Source organism: Festucalex cinctus, chromosome 12, assembly GCF_051991245.1.
Source record: "Festucalex cinctus isolate MCC-2025b chromosome 12, RoL_Fcin_1.0, whole genome shotgun sequence".
Taxonomy (NCBI): domain Eukaryota; kingdom Metazoa; phylum Chordata; class Actinopteri; order Syngnathiformes; family Syngnathidae; genus Festucalex; species Festucalex cinctus.
In genome coordinates, this window is record NC_135422.1 from 16447026 (window position 1) to 16463637 (window position 16612).

The window sequence follows — 16612 nt, forward strand, 5'->3', positions numbered from 1 at the left end:
GCAGGTTTCTTTATGCATGACTTCCCATCTACGGATTTTCATATATCAACCTAGATTCTTGGCTTTACACGCTCTGAATTTTTCATTTTATCACCAATTAGCGATCAAGTTAAAAAAACAAAACAAAAACAATTCAATCAGAAAATGGAGAATGCTTTTTAATAAACTTATATATTTATTAAATGGCCCGCAAATAGCAAAAAAGCGCGTGTAATTGACACCAACTGAAATATATGGGGGAAAAAAATATCTTCACAAAACGCTCATAAACACTAATCCATCCATCCATCCATTCATTTTCTTGACCGTTTATTCGTCACAAGGGTCGCAGGGGGTACTGGAGCCTATCCCAGCTGGCTTTGGGCAAGAGGCGTGGCACACCCATTTTTTTTTTTAAAACGTCATTTTTTTTCCAATTGTATGTAATTTTGAAAAAAAAAAAAAAAAAGAAGTATACGGGGAACGGTGGATGACTGGTTAGCACATCCGCCTCCCAGTTCTGAGGACTCCGGTTCGAGTCCAGGCTCCGGCCTCCTGGGTGGAGTTTGCATGTTCTCACCGTGCCTGTGTGGGTCTTCTCCGGGTACTCCTCCCACATTCCAAAGACATGCATGGCAGGTTAATTAGGTGCTCTGATTTGTCCCTACGTGTGCATGTGAGTGTGGATGGTTGTTCGTCTCTGTGTGCCCTGCGATTGGCTGGCAACCAGTCCAGGGTGTCCCCTGCCTACTGCCGAGAGCCAGCTGAGATAGGCGCCAGCACCCCCCGCGACCCTTGTGAGGAAAAAGCGGTCAGGAAAATTGATGGATGGATGGAAAAGTATACGGGTAATTATGTTTTTAAAATAAATAAAAATCAGCGTAAAATAAATGCAAATAAAACTTTGTATAAAGGATGGAAATTAAGATAGCCATTTCCAGCAAGATTTAACTTCTATTTTTTATTTCAATTTGATAAAAAAAAAATATATATATATATTTATTGGAATTGTATTAATACAACAACTAAAATCCTCAACAATTTTAAAATTGTATCATTTACTTGAATTTAATCAAATATGAAATTTAGCTTATAAAATAAAATGATCAAAAATGATTATTTATATCAAATATTGCATTCTGAAATAGAATTTTAAAAAATAAAATGACAGATTTTTTTTTTTTTAAATAAAATTAAATACTGTAAAATAAAATTTAAATTAAAAAGAATTTGCAGAGGATTAATATTGGGAATTAATCTCGAGTCTCACGTCCTGACCGACGACATGCAGAGTAGTTTTTGATAAACGGGGAGGGCTGATGTTTGGTTTTGTTATTTTTGGGCCCACCGCCAGACAAGGACAAGTGTGGTAACCATAAAAGTGGAAGTGGAACTTTAAGTGACCAAATATTAATTACCCACAAATGGAGTTCAAAAAACAAATGCTAGCATAACTAGCATGTGGCTAACGCCATACAAAACTACCATTACAATGCATGATTTCCATGATTTGGTTGTTAGGCATCTTCAAAGGTTCAATATAGTTTCAATTTGTCATTTTTCCCCATTCGATCCTTAATAAATGATGGATTATAGATAAAACTTAGTTTCCTTTTCGTTATTGAGATTCTCGACCGGAGGCGTTCACTCATTGTTGACAAATATTTGAGCCTTGGCGGAGGCGGAGGCCCGCGCCTCCTCTCTCTCCCAGTGTGCGCGCTCTTGTTACCTGATCGTTGGTCGCTTGTCCCCTGCAGATACTGTTTGCCTTACCCTGTGGTCTGGGACAACCTGCGAGTACACACATACACTCACGTTATAACACACGCGCACACACGCATACGCACACCTAGGAAGTCATTTCACAGCCTGCTGGGCGACTCGGTGTGTGTGTGATAGCGTCCCACTTTAGTGACAAATCTAAGACAGTTGTGGCAAAATGTGTTTTTTTTTCTTGCTCCCTGTGCAGAAAAAAGGTGAAAAACTAACACGAGGGGGTTTTGTGCGTGGGGAGCAAAAAGCAGCAGCATTAATCTTGAATGGCTCCGCACCAACACTCACACGCTAAACTTGTTGAAGCAAGGTAATATAGCCGTATAAAATTATAAATATAGCTTGTGTGCTGTGTGGTGAAATATTACAGGGTATATGAAGTTTATTGCCAGGTTTGTCTTGGTGCCGCGTTAGGCTGCTGTAGCACAAAATGTCAAATGTGCTGTTCAAAAGGTCTGTGTGAGAGATTCAAAATGTCAGAACACCTTAAAAGCTTGTAAAATTCAGAGTCGGACCCAAAACGTCTGCTGCCCCGCACACCTGACTCCACTTCTTTTCAAACAGCAACAAATGATTAAATGAAATATATTTTGCACATATTATTATCTATTTTGTTCATATTTAAAATGGCATTTTCGTCATACGTCTGGTTTGGTGGTCCTATATGGCCGCCAGTACTACCAATGATAAATTGTGGCCACCTCCGGCATTTAAGTCGCCCATCCTTGCTCTGTAGAAATAAAGCAGCATTGCCTTGCCTTGTGGACAAACGACTTTAATTTGGATCCCATATGACCGCTGTTGCGTGTTTGACCCCCATTTTTTGTTTGTTGACAAAAAGGAGCACTGTCTAAAGGATGGATGCTTCTACTTTAGCATCTCAAACTGGCTAACTAGCTGCCAAATGCTTTTCACTTATGATGAAAAGGTATTCTCCTGTAGTAATGTTTTACAGTTAATGTTTAAATAAGATTTGTTTGAACACATTGGACAAGTAACCAAATATGTAGACTGCTACATTAGCTTCTTGCCCTAGCTAGCTTCCAACTGGTTCTTTCTGGCGTCGGGCAGCTTTTCTTTTTTTTTTTTGTGAACCAACATTTGATTGAATCTTCTGTGACTGTGTTTGTGCATTAGAGTCACATTTGTTTGTATTTTTTGACAAAAAGAAACTGAGTAAAGGTTAAGACTGCTAAGTTAGCTTATCACGCTAACTAGCTAGCTATCAGCTGACTGTCGAGCTCCGCTTTTTTTTTCCATTTGTGATTAAAAGGTAGCACTCTATACGTTTAAAATATGTTTTGATTTACTGTTAATATTGTAGTTTAGATAGTATCTATGTTTGTTTCAGAATAAATAAATGATTAGCTTGTGATGATGGCTAATCATGTTAAATTGGAACTTAAAATATTGGCCACACAGCTATGTTTCATTACGGTGATGACTGTTGACAGTTCTGATGCTGATCTCAACAGAAAATCAAAAGGTAACACTGCAATGCAACTACAGATCAAAGACCCCATCATTGGATATCAATACCTGCAGGAAAACCCACTTAAAAATGCCTCTCATCATTACTGAACATCTTATGTCCATTCTCCTGCACCGTTGAAAAGCTCACAAACTGCCAACTTCAGCTCCTTTGCCTTGAAACTTTTTTTTTTTCTTAACGGTCTATGCTGCACAAATTAAGACCCGAGACCAGAAACAATGCTGAGCACCATTAAATGTGCTAGGTTAAATGATACCTGCAGTTTTAGAGGTGAATCGGCATTAGAAAACTCTTTCCTGGAACACGACTGGCACCTGAGAAAGTGGGTAAAGTGACTACTTGAAGATGGCACAATGAAGTGGGGAAAAAAATGGATCTCAACATTCTGGTGCATGCATATTTTTCTTCAAAAGTGATGCATTCATGTTAATCAGAAATTCTTATAAAAGAGCTGAAATTATATTTACGGGAGCGGGTCCTTTACTTTCCTTTTGTAAGAAAATTCTGTTGTCACAGAAATGAAACAAGGCTGATTTTTATAAAAAAAAAAAAAAAATCATTAAAACAAAAATAACTGGATAATATTAAATATAAAAAGGCCCAACGTTGACTTGTGGTGATTTTAGTAAGTAATCTCATTTCTAATTCAGCTCTCCATTTGAAAAGTTTGCAAAAGGTTGAATTTGGAGAGTAATTTCTGTACAAAATCCCGGTTGCACAGGAACACCTCAAGGTTGACTGCCTGCAAACTCGTTAGACGACGCGACGGTTGGCGTCCGTTTCGGTTTAGTTTGCCAAAATGACTCTGGCGTGTCTTTGGGTTTGTTTTTGCTGACAAAAAAAAAAAAAAAAACACAAAAATTGTCTTCTTGAATGCATGAGGAGCTGTGGATTAACGAGGCGCAGCAGCACGGCGAGCTGTGAAAATGACATTTAATAACCACCACAACTAGAGAGAAAACAATAATTGCGGTTATCATTTTTTGTTTTGCGGCAAGGTGACTTGGTTGCATTTATTTCTTCCTCACATGGATTTGAAGGCTTATTGTGTGGTCGATGTCATTAATGTCCAATAACATTCTGTGTCACATTTCTTCACTTTTGTTTTGTTTTGTGTCAGAAATAATAAAGTTTTAGAACAAACTACATTAATGATCACATTTCTCCAAGCTTATAATGAAGGTAGTGAGGTCCAAATAAATACCTTTTATTCATCTCACCATTTGATGTCACTTTCTTTGCAGAGACGTACTGGGGCCAAAAATTCAGCCTGGGAATTTGCGTGGGGGGGAATATGCATCCTGTGAATCGACAAAGTATTCATGATCCTTCAGTTTTATGTCCCAAAATGCATTCAATATTTCCTGTAAAATTCCGCACACGACACCCTATAGACTGTTATTTGATTTTTGCAATTTTATTAAAAAAAAATATATATATATACATAAAAATAAATAAAATTAATAATAACAAAAACAACAACAATAATAATAATAATAATAATAATAATAATAATAAAATCACACTTATGTTTGTGCACACTGTTGCCATGAAAAAAACTGTAAAAAATTGTACTCAGGTGCATCATTGTTTCCACTGATCATCACTGCAATGTTTGTACAACTTAAAGGGATACTTTACTTATTTAGACATTTTTGGCAGTCAAACATTAATATTTTGCCTATAATAAATTTGATATTTTCATGTTTTTTCATGTACAATTAGTACCTTTAAAAACACATTTTGCAACTTGCTGTCAACTGAAAATGACATCACGAAGGCTCAGGTAACCAATCACGGCTCAGCTTGTGAATGTCACATGACCAAACCTAGAAAACAGGTGAGCTGTGATTGGTTACCTGAGCCCTTGTGATGTCATTTTCAGTCGACAGCAAGTTGCAAAATGTGTTTTTAAAGGTAAGAATTGTACGTGAAAAATTATGAAAGTATCAAATTATAGACAAAATATGAACTTTTTATTGCTATAATGGGCTAAATAAGTGACGTATCTCTTTAATTGATTAATTGAGTTGATTGGACATGATTTGGAAGGGCACACAACTGTCTATATAAAAGGTCCTACAGCAGACATTACACGTCAGAGCACAAACCAAGCAGGAAGTCAAAGGAATTGTCTGTCGACCTTTGAGACAGGATTGTCTTTCTTGAGGCAAAGATCAAAGTTTCCTGCTTTGAAGGACCCAAAAGAGCACAGTGGCTTCCGTCATCCAATACATCAAAGTAGTCCGGAACCATTGAGGCTCTTGTCTGTTATGTGTAGAATTTTGAAAGAAAAAAAAAATTGAATGGACTATTTTGCAATGAGATTATTAAAATGTAAGATATGATAAAAAGCTAAGCAGTGTGAATACTCTGTGGAGGCACTGCCATAAGTAAAAAAAATTTTTTTTTAAATCCAAACCGTCAGAGTGGACTTTTAGCGGCATGTCATTGGCCAAGCCGCAATATTGAATTCAGCAGCACGTGGCTGTCAAGAGGTAGCTTATTAGCGCTGGAGTGTGATTGCTAGCACAGCCGCTGGGACGCTCGCGGCCTTGGATTGTCCCGGAAGGAAGGTCGTACTCAGGTGTCCCTTCTCCTCGGATGTATCGCTGTTCCGCCTCTTACTACTCCCACTACGAGTGCTTGTTTGGATTGTGTACGGGATTAATAGGAAGAATAGGATTAAGCAGGCATCAGGAAGTCAATTAAAAGAAGCTCTTGATCTGCATTAGTGGGCTCGTTTTTGTTTTGGCGAGCCTTTCGCCTGTTTAATCATCACCTCTTCCCCTCTCACAACGGCGCATTAGGGCCACGTATAAATACATATATTTTTTTAGAAGGAAGAGCCAATATGATGAGAAAAAAAGTATTTTACTTGTACATTTGTTTCCAGAATTATTGTTTACACTTCCATACATATATTTTTTTTGTCCAAGTATCTAAGTTGATGTGTCGAATCTGCTGCTCTCCGTCATTCACTTGCATTTAACTGAAATATGTTTGCTTCTGATTGGTTAGTGCTAGTCAGCTGATAGGTAATCAGGAAGTGTTGGCGCTCTAGCTGCCATTGTATGACGAGTAAAGTTTAAATTAAGAATGAATCGTCTCCACTGCGATTGGCTGGCAACCAGTCCAGGGTGTCCGCCGCCTACTGCCCAGAGCCAGCTGAGATAGGCGCCAGCACCCCCCGCGACCCTTGTGGGGAATAAGCGGTCAAGAAAATGGATGGATGGATGAATCGTCTCCAGCCTCCCTTTTCATTTTAAAAACAGTCCCATTAGCCACCAACCAATCCTTAAATGATTAGACTATAGCTATGATGTATATTTCTCGCAAATTTGCCACTTTAGAAAGTCGCAAATTTATGGTTTGTTTTTTTTCTTGCAAATTTGCCACTTTAGTACTGAAGCGTATTGCATTCACTTGTAAAAAAAAAACAAAAAAAAACAAAAAAAAACAGACTAATTATTTTGGGAGCTTTGTTTTTTTGAATATTATTTTTTCTGTCATAAAAAATATATTCAATAAAACAGGGAAAAAAATATTCAGAAAATCAGGAAAAAAGTAATCAGAAAAACAGGAGAAAAAAAAACAACAACCCAGAAGCCCTTTGAAGTCACTGGGTGGCCATCTTGTTACTCGCAAAGTGGGAGTAACAAGATGGCCCCCCTGTGACTTCAACGGCTTGCACGGACGTGTATGGGCTATCGGCTATCCAGTCATATATACAGGTCAGTGGTCTGCAACAAGTCACATGGAGTTCAGAGGGAAAAATAAATAAATAAAGAAAGAAAGAAATACTCTGAAAAACAGAAGTTGGTGCTCTGTTTTTTGGAATAAATTTTTAAAATAATGTTTTCCCCTGTTTTTCTGAGTAATTTTTCCTCCTGGTTTTTTCTGAATATTTTTTTTATGACAGAAAAAAAAATTCAGAAAAACAGAAAAATAAAAAAAAATACTCAAAAAAACAAATCTCCCCCAAAAAATTGTCAGAAAAACAGATTTTTTTTTTCAAGTGAATGCAATACGCTTCTGTACTTTAGAAAAGAAGTAAATTTGTGACTTTTTGTTGTCAGCATATTGCCCCGCCCTAAAAAAAAAAAGAAAAAAAGAAAAAAAAAAAAGAGTACACGTATTATGAGTATTATGTCGTTGTACCCTTCGCTTTGACCTCTAACTCACCCCGTTTTTTTTTTGTTTTTTTTTTTTAAGACGTTTCTTATAGCCTGCACACCCCTGCCCCTCCCCCAAAATAAACAACCTTGCATTTTATACAGTTCGACATTTCTAGCCGTCTATATGTGCCTGTGTGTCAATGTAATCCTTCGTAATCTGTCAGAACATACCTTGGTGGCAAAAAGCCGCTTGTATCACCTTTGAGCAAAATGTTTGCCACCACAAAACAGCAGAAGGGAAGCAATGCTGGAAGATGGCGTGAGGAGGAGGGAGGAGGAGGGTGGCGCAAAAGGTTACGGGCGGGTGAGAGCTGATTCACAAAAGGGCACAAAAGGCGGGAGTGTTTTTTTTTTTAGGGTATTTGTCTCGGCCGCTTGCTGTGTCTTTAGTGTTGAGTCAAATTAACAACATGAGTTGACTTGCTGCTATTGCTTTCATCCTCTGCTCCCACTGATGTACAAAGACACTGGTCTATGGAGGCAGACTTATCTGGAGGCAGCAGCAGGGCGCGTACTGTGTGAATGTGCGTGCGCGCGCGTGTTGGGCCGTCTACGGCGTCGTGCATGTCTGCGTGCCACGTCTAAGTAGCTAAGTAGTAGTTCGAAAAGCCTGATTTTGCACGAAATAGTAATACTGTACACCAGCGGAACCAACAAATTTGAATGCTATCGAGCTGAGAAAAAGTCATCTCGTCAGACCGCAGCAATTCCCGCTCAGCGAACATCCGAGGAATTACTTCTTAAATGAATTTTGTTGTTACGGTAACCACTAAACTAGGAATGAATGGAGAGCGGGAAATTCAGGTGTGTCGTGTCTGTGAGGAGACTCACCTCCCAGGTATAAGTATCCATCACAAGGACTGTTACAGCCAAAATGTCTTATAAAATTTGATCAATCAAGCCATTCTCTCTGCTCTCAAATTGTGTGGGCGTGTCCTCTCAACTGTCAATCGAATGTCCACACACTTTTTCCATGCCTACACATCCATAAATATTTAAGCCATCAAAGTATATCCACTTGAAGACTCCAGTGGCTGAAATATATTGTCGCCAATCGTCATTGTATGGAAAGTTGCACAAGAGTTGCTAGCCACCCGCTAGCTAGCAAGCTAACCGGCGTCACCATCTCGCTTGATGTGTGGGTCAACATAAACTGCACGTACAGCAGGCGTCACCAATGTTGTGCCTATGTGGGCACCAAGTATCCCCCAAGGACCACATAAGTAGCATGCGGGCCTGTTCTAAAAATAGCTCAATCGTGATGGGACATCTTAGCTAGCAAGTTTGTGAAAGGGATCATCTGAAAATGTAATGGCCAACATTTATAGAAATAAAGTGTAGCATAGTGTAGTTATCTCCTAATTATTGTGAAACATTATTAACTAGGGATATCACGATAAGTGCAATATCGTGATATTGTGCTATTAAAAACGGCCACAATATCGTCGTCGTCATGTTCACAATATTTAAAAGGAACACATCTGTTAAAAAAGTCAGATTGATTTCCATTTGTGCAGTTCTAGCACCCTCTAGTGGCTAGTTTATTAGTGCAATTTAATTTTCATTAGGGATGTTTTGGCCTTCAGTGTTTAAAATTTATGCTAATTGTCAGATGAAGGTGAACCTAATTTTCTTGTGAAGCGATCAATATGTGCTTGCATTACCAAGTAAGTGCCTCAATATTGTTATTAGAGATTGTGGGTGGTTTATATGCATTGCTGTTATCTACAAAAGCACAATATTGTGCTATTTTTATTTTTTTTTTTAGTATGAGCTCTCTTTTTTACAATATTGTGATCTTTTTTAAATATCGCCAACACCCTCACAATATCGTGATAATTATCATATCGTGACCTTCATATCGTGATAATATTGTATCGTGATATTTGGATATTGTTACATCCCTATTATTAACATGATCTTCACATAAATTAATACAATTATTAATTTCATGTGTAGCTGTAAGAATAATCAATTCTAAAAATATTTGATTGTGATAGCACTACTTTTAATCTATCGATTAATCAGATTAATTTTGCATCAAAGTTTATTACGAAAGCATTTTTTCCCTAATTACTGTTTATTAACCAGTGATTGGTGTTTATTTGATACTTCATATTCACATAATTATTATAACAAAAAAAAAAGGGGGGGGGGGGGGACTAATGTTGTACTATGTTACCGGTTCAGTCATTGTTTTTCAAAATAAAAACAGATGTTTTTAATTGTCTTATTTTGCTTAAACAGAAGATAATCAGTCTTCTTTCATGAAGGATTAAGAAGAAATCAGTTACTGTTACCTTAAAGATTTGGACAATTTTCATTTTAAAAAAATGGCTTCAAACGACTACTCGAGTACTCGAGTGACAGCTCTATTTAAAAGCTGTAGGCCAGCAGCCTCTTATTTTCACCCATTTCCGTAACCATCATCAGTCATGCACGATTTGTTTATGTTTATTCAAGGTACAATATTGTCCGTCTTCTCATTTTATTAGAAAGAAAGCTTTTCTTGTTAGCTTGCAATAACTGACAAAAGAAAGCATCAAGATGGCTGATAATTGGCTTTGCCTTTGTGTCCAACAGGAAAAGAAAATGTTGGAAAAAAAATGTACGCAAGCGTTGTTCCTGTCAATAAAACATAACTACATTCTTAAATATCACTGAAGACTGCACAATTCAAAACACACTCAGACGATCGCGACAAAGAAATGCTTTTAAGAAGTGAATTATTTCACCAACAAATGATTTTAACAATTGAATACCGGGATGAAATATTAAAAACGTAGCAAAGCAATGCTAAGGCGATCTTGCATGTTAGTGTTTTAAAATGTATTTTTAAAATTTGATGTTAATATTTGATTCAATTGTGTGTGCGCGCGGTGCAATGATGAATGAGCCATCGAATTCCCATGACCGTCTGAGGTGAGTAAAATGTGGGAGCTACGTTTAAGTTTGGGAAATTGGAGCATCAGGGGCGGATTTTTTTGGTCGAACCAATTCTGCTAGCATGGGGGACACAAATGACAATCTTCAAATCAAACTATTTATATAGCGCCTTTCATACACTCAAATGCAACTCAAAGTGCTTAACAATTATAACAGCCATGATAAAATAAAATGAAAAAAAGCCACCCCTCCCGCCATATCCTCATGATCGTACCCACAGACACACACGCAAGCCACAACATGGTGGGACACAGAAGAACCCTGTGAGGAAAGACACCCAGGAGGAGTACAGCCACACTGAGAGGGATGATCTTTTCATCACAGACAAAATATCTGGTCAAGATCTGACCTTGTGGAGATTTTTTTTTTTTTAGAATTTGTGGGTTTTGGCAAGTCAGACTTTGGTGCCATGCTCCGCCCAACACTTTTTTGTTTTCTGTGATTTTTTGTTTCCCCTGTGGGAGTGGCCCATTTACTTCAAACTAAATGGCAGACTTCCTGTGTCTTTTCCAGCATGGCTGCTTGCGAAATATTTGTGGGTCTGATCATGATAGACACGGCAACCAAACTGAAATTGTTTTTGGCCCATACGGGCAAGCGTATGCGCGTCACTCTCAAACTATCATGAGCGCAGTGCTGATGTTCACGTGAAAAGCGGCCGCACGCCTCATTAGTATGTCGTTTGCATATTAAACAGTTTTCTTTCTCTGAAGAAAAACAGTTTCCATTTTCATGATTGAGTTCACAAAGCCATTACGACTATCAAGGTGAGCTTTAAAGGAAGCGCAGTTTCCCCCGGAATCTAGCGAGCGAGGCGGGATGACAAATGGCAAAAATAGCGGCGCTGATTAGCAACAAAATCCTTCCGAGGTTCTTGAGTGTCTGATCACATTTAGAACAGCACGTTTTTTTTCCCCCCCTTCATTTGAACATGGATATGGAAAGTGTTTGAACACGTATGTCCTCTCGCTCACCTCCCCAGGATAAATGCAGGGTTGGAGGCAGGTGATGTGGCGATCAAAACCTCTGGCGAGCGAACGATCAACGTAGCTTGCAAATAATACCCGAGAGGATTCGTATATATCGGTTTGTTTACATACTCGTGTATATACTGTAGATAATTGGCATAGCGCATTTTCATAAATATTTCTGAGATGCCTTTTGACATGAGGCCTTTATTTTCATGTGCATTTGAAATAATAATAAACAATATTACAGGTACAGTAAACTCAGCTCCAGGTTCTCATTTTTTTTTTTTTTTTTTTTGTACAGGTAATAACCATTTTTGTATAACGCTCCTGTATATTGGGTTACACTGTAATTCTACTTTCCACCACTAGATGGCGACATGCATATTTAGTTGGAGACTTGTAGATTTGAAAGAAGAACAAAACTGGAAGTGCTGTACAGCATTTCATTTCAGTATTCATTGAAGAACGAAAGCCCAATTTACACCGACTGCGGAAAGGACGCGGTGCGTTTTCCGTACGGTTGCCGCAAGGACTGCAATTCGCACCGCGAGCGTTGCGTGTCGGCAAATCTGCACCCGCTGGACCACAAGATCACGTGGGGTTCACGCTGATGAGTTGAGTTCACACGGTAACAACCGTGTATATTGAGTCGTATTTTGTAAACAATAGCCACGCTTATCTGTTGTCACATCTTTTTGGACATTTCTGGGACTTCTACAATGGGTAAGTACGTTTTGTGTTTAAATAGTGTTATTTTGTCATGTTTCATTTATTCTGAGTCTTAAATGTCCGACTCGTGTCATGCTATGCAGCTAGCTAGCTTCCCTCCCAAAAAAGCAAATTCGCAAACTTTTATTTTGAAATATACCAGTTTTACCTTGATGCCAGACGCCTGACTTCCTGTCAGGCTCGTGTAATTTCTTTAGCTTCATGAAAATCCGCATGCGGCGTCCGGAAAAAAATAGAACGTTTGCTGAAACCTTCCGCCTCGCCGGAGTTGTTCCGCACCGCAAACATACCGCACCGCAGCTGATGGGAACGCGTTCGTTTTCCGTACGGCGTCCGCACCGCGTCCGTTCCGCAGCCAGTGTGAATTGGGCTTAATTCTTCGGACGCAGAATTGTTGAAGGGATTAACGGGCCTCCCCCAAACTGTCCCCGCAAAAGATTCATTTTGAATTGTGTCGCACGACGTCTAAATGCATATGAATTGTAACAGTGTTGTTGTCTCCTCTCAGACGATGGGAAAGACCTTATTCGTCTGGTCCGCCTCACTCTCAATTGACATTCGGCGAGAGGGGGGAACTCATCCCTAATTAGGTTGGCTCGCACATTCCCACATCCGGCCAATCAATGGGCAGCTAATGGGCTGCCAGTCAACACGTCAAGTCGTGGGACGGGTCAGGGTTGCCCGGGGAACGCCTTTGTTTTGCCGAAAGGGATCAGGGATGGGAACTACAGATGATGATGATGATGAGATCTAATCAAGAGAACACACTCTGTCGTGATTGTTTTTGCACTTGTAAACTTTAAATTGTACAGGCCCCTTGCAAAAGTATTGGAACGGCATGGTCAGTTCCTTTGTGTTTATCGTCTAACTGCTAGTAGCTCCCTGTACACTTTGCTGTTCGTTTTAAGATTAAGATTTTTTTTTTACGTGCGATTAATTACCGTACCATACTTGCAAAGCCTGTACATAATTTAGTAGTAATTAAATTTAAAAAAAAAAAAAAAAAAAAAAAAAAAAGCAAATATTTGTGGAGTTGCATTTTACAATTTTAAAAATGTGCAGAATTTCACGAATTACTTCATGTTAAAGATTAAATAATATGAAAAGAAAAATGCACTGAGCTGTCACGACGTCTTACGAATGCAATTATGCCATCTAGTGGCAGAAAAAATAACCTCAACACAAATCAATTACAATACATCCTTTTAATTTTAATTAAATTTTAAGAATTATTACAAATTACTGTAGAAGACTAAATAACTCATACTGAAGACTTAAAGATGCAGCCAGTTTAATTGTTTTAATTACTTTTGTTAAGAGTATGAAAATATTTTATCGTACATTTAGAACAGACATAAAATTTGTGATTAATCATGAGTTACCTATTGAAATAATGCCATTACAAATAAAAATTTGAATCGCCAGACACCCCTATTTGAAATCTTTAGTTGGTCTCGCCCTACCTTACTTACCTTTGAGCTCGTCCAAACTCCAAATCTACACACCTGACCTCTGATATGTGCAGCATCGTTCCAGTACTTTTGCTCACTTGAAAGTGGGTGGCTTCATCTCGATGTAAATACGATGAAATAAAAAAAGGTGAACATCTCAACTTTCGTCTCATATTCATCTTTTAATCCGAAACCCAAATCCAGTATACAGCAAAAGGAATTGACCTTGCTGTTCCAATAATTTTGAAGGAGACAGACAGTACTAGTGCGAGGGTCCGTTGATTGCAGCTTGCAACTTCACTTCTTTCATTCATTTCCTTTTTTTTTTTTTTTTTTTTTTTGACATGGCAAGAAAAACAGATGAAAAAGCAAAACGCTCACAAGCCGCGGATCTAAGGGAGCTTTGTGTCATGCTCGGTAAAGTAAGCTCCTTGTCGACTCGGCGATTTGTTTGTGTGCAAATAAACTGACATCAGTGCTGTTGACATTTACTTAAATTCAGCCGCACTTTGGCACAAGCTCAATTTTATTGGCTGGCGGAAATCCCCTCCCAGGTGGTTCCCGCTCTGTATTTGACACTGACGAAACGCTTTATTATTCATGACACATGGCAGGTGGATGAGATGAATTATTCACTCTTGAGCAAACGTAAACAAAAACTGCAAATACAGCTGTGATGACTGCGCGAGTAACTAAACGGTTCATTTTCTGCCATTGACGATGAATAAAAAAAAATGGCCAACTTATTTCTAGCGGGCATCATTAGGAATGCACGGCGGAAAAAAATGACTCCGGCTCATAACAATCGAGACTGGCCGGTCAACCCGGCAGCACATTCAGCCATTAAAGAAGTGCGTACATTTGTTCTAAAAGAGCAGGTGGAGGCCAGAAGTAAATGAGGCCATTAAAAAAAAAAAGAAAAAGAAAAAAAGAGCATTATAATTTCTTGGACTTCCCTTCGCCTTTGGATCCGTCGGTCAGCAAACCGTCAAGTTGAGCGAGCAGAGATAAGTGCTGACAGAGACTTAAAAAAATAAAATAAAAAATCCCTGCAGCATTCAAATGTAGAGAGGATTATTACCTTCACCCATTAAAATGGTGTCATTAGAAAACAATATATACTTTCAAAAGAAATGAGAAGTAAATCTTTTCAAACCATAATGCACAGTTTTGAGAGACTTTAAGAAGTTAACAGTAATCTTTTTTCTTTTTTTTTGTGGCTGTAAATGTGCATTTCAATTTTATTTTATTTTTTTGTTGCTAAACTTGGCAATTAATTTCTTACTTTATTTTGCGTTTTTTCCACAATTTACAACAAAAATGGCTTCGAAAATGGCTTTTTACAAAAATCAGCCTGTTTTGCCCTCCACTGTGGGGCCAATGCCAAATACAGCCATTACCATGACAGCTGGGGGCGGAGCCAAGGGCTGCAGAAGCAGTAGCCCAGAGATTATTTTTTTTTTACGTTTGGTGTCTAGGTAAGTTCAATGTTTAAGAAGTACAGTCCACATGTTTACATATCATTGGTTCAATGTCAAATGTTGTGTTTATAAAGCCATAAATTTCTTAAGATTGAAGTAGATAAATAAACTGTCTTTCATATTAATTCATGTTTAATTAGCTTTTATTTTAGTGTAAGCCTACAAGGACAAACGATTGCTGTATGATTAATACAGGTTTATTTACTGCTTGTGTTTGCTTTAAAAAAAAAAAAAAAAAAAAAAAAAAGAGTCCTTGGAAAAAAAATTGTATTAAAAAGAAAAAACATCCCAATTAGATTATTTTTCAAAATAGTTCAGCGCCGTTCTAATTGCAAAATGGTGTCATATTCTTTCCACCACAAATTAATTCCGAAAATTGTGCACTCCAGTTGACCTCAATTGCTATTCCATGCAAATGACATAATATTTATTGATCTATTAGGTCCATCCAGAGCCTGAAGGAGTCGAAATCAACAGAAGTCAAGATTTCAAGACGAGGTGTGTGCTAAAAACACTACAAGCAAGATCTTACATAAGTTGTCCAGGCTGGTTTGTTAATATGATAGAGCACAAAAGTGACACAAGCGGTGGCAGCATCGTAATCATTCTAAAGCTATTATTAGCATCAGGTTTCAACAATATATTGTAAGTAACAGAAGTATGAAGTATTACTGGGATAACTGGGTTGGAAATTCCCAAAGTTGAATTTGGGCCGACTTGAGTTTCTCTCTTTCTCTTTCTGGATCAGCTTCATTTCATGTCATCGTCGTCACATTTCATCATTCTCCGCCTTTGATCAGCAATATTTGCCTTTTCCATGTTTTAATTTTTGGGGGGATCTGCTCCTTCACTGCAGCTAAAAAGTCACGCTACAGCAGACATTTAAATCAATATAATGTGCAAAAATGACCAATAGCAGCATGTGCTTGAGTGTGTTTTAATTTCATGCCCTGCGGGTGTGAGGGCTAATAACATTTATCGGTCATTTACAAGGCAAAAACGATTAAACGTGTTTTCCGGGTTCTCCAAAGAGACCCACTGAGTAGTCAAGCCGATGTACTGTGGCTGAAATACTCCCGGATCGGATCGTTTGCGCGGTGATGCGGAAGATCTATACGAGGGGTTCCACAGGTTAACGTGTCCCCGGCTAAACGTGAGCCGTGATGATCGCTCGCCGCAGCGGCCGTTACGGCCGTCGTCATGGATGATGGCTGCTGAGGTTACAGCGGCTATATGTCGGGGATTAACATACGTAACGTATATTTGGTATTCGCCGCTATGGCCTCTCTGCGGTGTCTGGGAAGAAGCGCAACGGCAGCAGAAGAGGTCCCCAACCCGAGCACGGGCCAGCTGGCTGCTAATGAGCAACTCCCTTAAGAGGCTAATGGAGGCTCATCTTTGTCTTCGTTGATATATTCAAATCTAATCAGCCGCTTTCCCCTCGTAGGCCGTTTGTTAATGCATTAACATGGGAGCCGCTAAATAAAAACCGGTGACAGCCAGACAAGACCAACTTTAGCCTCTCGTTTCCACCTCTCGGCTTAAAACTGACATTTTTTTCTTACTGACGGAATATATTTAACCGTCTTAGTTAAGTAGCACAAAATGTCGA

At 38.6% G+C, this 16612-nt stretch overlaps 1 long non-coding RNA gene across 1 annotated transcript in view; it reads right to left on the reverse strand.

Annotated features, from left to right (window-relative positions):
• Positions 1-1598: 1598 nt before the first annotated feature.
• Positions 1599-16612, reverse strand: part of LOC144031940 (uncharacterized) — a 45020-nt gene continuing 30006 nt past the window's right edge. Inside the window, exon 3 of the long non-coding RNA XR_013287632.1 lies at positions 1599-1770. This is a non-coding gene — a long non-coding RNA (uncharacterized LOC144031940). The remainder of the gene's footprint in view (positions 1771-16612) is intronic.